Here is a 5,000-nt window from a genome sequence, read left to right on the forward strand (position 1 = left end):
CAAACGCGGATTTCAGATTCAACTCAACTTTTCTTTGATTAGCTTGATGTAGCTCACATGAGCTTCCCTACATTTCAATGTAGCACACGTTAAATCATTCAACTTGACACCAAATGCAGAATGCGCGCTTAGAATACTACCAGTTACGCAGGCTAGGCGTTCTGTTAAATGTTAACGATTGTACTCCAGATGAGGAATGAATAGTATCCCATACGTCTTTTCGCCATCTCGTTCCAACGGGAATAGCAAAATGGCGCCCTGGGTTGATGAACTAAACGATCTTATTTCGTGATTATTTCGTTGGTTTTGTCGATTATATTGGTGAGTGATTTGCACGGTGGCCCACAACTGTCACGGCAAAACCAAAAACCTCACGGCAAAAGCAAATACTTCTCGGCAAAACTAAAAACCTCACGGCAAAAGCAAATACTTCACGGCAAAAGCAAAAACCTCACGGCAAAAACAAAAAGCTTACGGCTAAAACAAAACCTCACGGCAAAACCAAAAACCTCACTAGTCAGGGAACAAATGTCATGATATTAGGTCCTTTGGGAATTTTGTGCTGAAAGCAAGGGTGTGTTTTTTTGGGAAAATCCGAAAACGGATTCTTGGAATCCAAAAACGGATTTTGCGGTTTTTTTGACGAAATCCAAAAACGGATTATGAATCCAAAGTATCCACACTCAAGGAGGATACTTCGGATCAAATCAAAATCCGGATTTTTGAGATTTACCACTTCAGCATTTTTTGGGGGAAGGGATGGAAAAAAGTATTCTCGACAAGCGGTTTTCCATGCAAATATGATACACAACAGGTACGTGCATGACAGTTCATCTGAATAGGTCGAAAATTGTTAGGTTTCCTTCAAATTTCACACCAGAAATTACACTAAAAGTTTCTTGACAGCTGGTGTTAGCACCTTTCCTTCAGCTAAAAGCTAGACTTCCAAAAATAAACTCTGTAAATCCGAGGTGAAATAAAGGTGATGTTATGATGTTATCACCATTATCATTACTGCTTTTTCAGTCACGAAGTGAAGTTTTGGGAGAAGTGCATGTAAATCCACTTCAGTCTCGTCCAGAGTGTCGAAAATAAGTTTTAACTTTCGAAAAATAGTATTCATATTTTTTCCGCTTTCGTTTTAGTTTAGTGTCTGATGAGATCACAAGAATGATGTCATTATCGGTTACGCCCGAGAAAAGTCGTCAAGCTAACATGGGTTCTCAGTGCAAACACATCAGCTTTCCTGCAAAACGCGGAAAACAAACCAAACCTAAAAATGCGAATATTGGAGAGACGCGGTGTCAGTGCAAGCGGTGCTGCAAGTTGTTTGGCCAAGCAGGACTTTTAAGGACACATTACAGAATCCATACTGGAGAGAAGGCTTACGAATGCAAACAATGTGGCAAGTGTTTTAGCGCAAAAGGATATTTAAGGGAACATGAAAGAGTCCATACTGGAGAAAAGCCTTATGAGTGCTAACAATGTGGCAAGTGTTTTAGCGTAGCAGGAAATTTAAGAAAACATGAAAGAGTCCATATTGGAGAGAAGCCTTACGAATGCAAACATTGTGGCAAATGTTTTAGCCGAAAAGGAAATTTAAGGGAACATGAAAGAGTCCATACTGGAGAGAAGCCTTACGAATGCAAACATTGTGGCAAGTGTTTTACCCAAGCGGTAAGTTTAACCACACATGAAAGATTACATACTGGAGAGCAACGTTACGAACGTAAGGAGTGCAGAAAAAGTGTCAGAAAATATGAAAAACCTCAAAAACGCTCTGCAAGTACAAATGAACTGGAAGTAGAAATACGTCACCCCTGCATTAACCGACAACGTTGTTCGAACCAGGGGGGAAAACACAGCTGTTGGCTTTGCCAGGAGGAGTTGAGCAGCGAGGAGGTTCTTCTTGCACACTACCAAAATCATATGACATTTGAGGAGCCGTCAACTTAAGTCGCTTTGGTATGTTTTGGTTTTCGATAAATTCCATTTTATTCTGGTAATAATTGATTGGAGTTCAGTGAAAATTACCTCGTTTACTAATGATAGACAAAAAGATGCCTTTTTGAGTATAGCATTATATTAGAAGCTTTCGCTGGATCATGCATTCCTGCTATTACTTTTTAGGGGTGAACTGAAAATGTACAATGATTTGTCTTGTATTTTACAGGGAAAGCAATTGTTTTCATAGTATTTGGTCTCTTTCTTCGAAAGAGGTAGAAAGAGTTGAGAAAGGAGGAACTCCTTTTTGTGCACTAACAAAATCACATGACATTTGAAGAACGGTCAACTTTAAGCCACTTTGGCGGGTTTTGGTTTCGAAAACTATCGGAGGCATCTTTTTGTTTCAAAAGAAAGTAATATCTTGCTCCTATTTGCGGATAGTGGTATTTGAAAATGCAAATTGACAAATTGTATACCAGGTTCTGCCGCTAGTAGTCCCTAATTAGGATCAGTGCATTATATGAGGGTCTCAATGGGGTAGTGTGGCTTATACGGTTAACGGTTGAAGTTTTGGCTTTTTTTTACAGCAAGCGGTTATTCTTTTCCCGTTACGGCTTACAGAGAAGTTAAATATTAATTTCCTTTGTCTTAAGAGTTAAATATTAATAAACCTTTATTTCATTTTTCAAACCGAAAATTCAAGGGTTGGGACCGTCTTCTAATGAATTAATTGAGCAAAGTAGTAATTAAATATTAGGTAGGGCATACTGTTGAAGCATTCCTCCTATATTGCACCTTATTCTCCAGTAGTGAAATTACAAAATAAGAAACAAGACCCTTTGAATTAATGATGATGTTCCTTTAATGGAACCCATTTTACTTCTCATTATGCATCCTTACGTTTACTGAAATTCCCTGATATTGTCAAACTTATTACTTGCCTGCTTTTTAATGATTACTTGTATGGGAATAAGTTTCCTACTTTCACTCTGACTCTGAGCAACGTAGATATAGTACTCGTAGTGCTTCTTCTGATCTAGTTGTGATTGAATCATTCAGAACTAATTTAAGAAGATTTTGCCCGTCTGTTATTGGCAGATACTTTTGGAATGACATTCCATTGGAAATTCGCTGTAAACGCTCTAAAAAATTGTTCAAAATGTACTCGAACATTACTATGTTGCTCAGTATTAATTAATTTCTATTTATAAACATTTGTTTCATGTCTAATTTTCAATAATAATAATAATCATCATCATCATCTATTTCCAGTCATCAACTCCTTTGTTATTTTTCATTATCCTTTTTGTTTTATATATTGTATTGATCAAAATTAGCTTTTTAGGACTTGCATAATAATGACTAATTTATTTAGCAATATTTATGAGACGGGGCCAACGGTTTAAAGTCCTTATCTGAGAGGACTTGAAAGGTCTAACCATTTGCAGGTGTAATTATCAAGATGGCAAATTTCTCCTTATCATTATTTTAGAACGAAGGGGTAGTTTCTAAAGAAACTGTGGTGCTGCGTCGGTGGGGAAGTAATATACAACTCCGTTGATAAAACCAAATTATTTTAGGACCCTGAGTGTTGATCCGGCCGGAGTCGAACTCACGACCTCTAGCACGGCATCCCTGTGCAACCTACTGAGCCACCGGTGCATAAATGCTTGGTAGACCTGGTGCCTGTTTCTCGAAAGTCCATGAACTTTTCGGGCGTGTTTAGGGTGACACAAAACGCCTTGTATTTAAAAAAATGGAAATATTTCAAGTCACGAAACTTTGTAATAGTCTTGTTTTCTCTGACAACGAAAACATGTTAACAGATAAGCTTTTCAAGATAAGTGGATCGTAGTATTTCAAATTGCTTTTCGGGCCCGAAAAGTTTACGGGACTTTCGAGAAACGTGCCCCTGGTCAGTTGCAAAGAGCACTCGAGCTCTTCCAGCAGCATCAACCTTTACATACACTGCTCGATATAGACTTCGTTTGACTTTCACACACATGCACACTGGTTGAAGAAATTGGAAAAGATTTTAAAATGGCTGAAAGAAACTGTTCACTTGATTAGGCTACAAAAACCGGACAGTTGACTCCGGGGTCGCGACCAGCCTGGGTCATCTGTTTATCCGTAACCGCGCCCCACAGGACACCCGGTTGCAACCGGTCTTCGGTCGTCCTGGAGGATGGTGACACTTAAAATCTTAGGTTTTTTACAGTTAACTATTCTTTACAATTCACAGTTAATTTTTTTTTCATTTTTATGCTTAGCGGGTTTAATTTTTTGCCCCTTTTACGGCTTTCGGTCAACCCAATTGAGACTTCTATTTTCAAAGCGACTTTTGTTGTTATTATACCACTAACGTTCTTAATTATAGCTTTCAATTATAGCTGAGAGAGGAGATAGTTTTTCAAATGACTGTCGAAAGTAATTTCACGATTGCGATTGCTACGCTCAGTGACTGGCTTAACTTGAAAGTCTCGCACCGGTTGACCATCCAGTGATCCGAGATTGCAAATCCCAAAAATACGCACCCCAAACCACTGAACTAGAATTGTTCATTGGACATGAAAAATTTTGATGGCAATTTTGCGACTTGCTGAGTGGAGGCCCGCATGGAAACGAGGCTGGAGTAGAAAATCCCTTTTACCTTGCGTAAATACACACCGTTGCTTACCAAACTTTCCCACGATATACAAACCGCTGCTCTTTTGCGATTTTGGGGCAAGTTTTTATTTGATTGGTTGTCACGTCACCTTGTAGCCTGGAATGAGGCTGAAATGTAGAGCTCCTTATCATTTTCATATACATGAACCGTTGATTACCAAAGTATAGACTACATTATAACAATCGATGCACCTGATTGTTTTAAGTGGTGGTTAATCAAAATAATAGGACACTTCGGAAAATATCATAATACTCTTTGTTTGTCCCTCCAAATTTTGCATAAGCATTGTTTCCATTTTCTCTTAGGACTTACAATGGTCCCAAGAGAAAACAAAAACCATGCTTATGCAAAATTTGGAGTACAAACAGAGAGTATTATGGTATTT

The 5,000-nt window shown here is 38.4% G+C and overlaps 1 pseudogene; it reads left to right on the forward strand.

The window, feature by feature from the left end:
• LOC138005031 (zinc finger protein 850-like) overlaps positions 1-5,000 on the forward strand; it is a 37,615-nt pseudogene that overhangs the window by 14,306 nt on the left and 18,309 nt on the right.

Source organism: Montipora foliosa, chromosome 6 (genome assembly GCF_036669935.1).
Source record: "Montipora foliosa isolate CH-2021 chromosome 6, ASM3666993v2, whole genome shotgun sequence".
Classification (NCBI taxonomy): Eukaryota; Metazoa; Cnidaria; class Anthozoa; order Scleractinia; family Acroporidae; genus Montipora; species Montipora foliosa.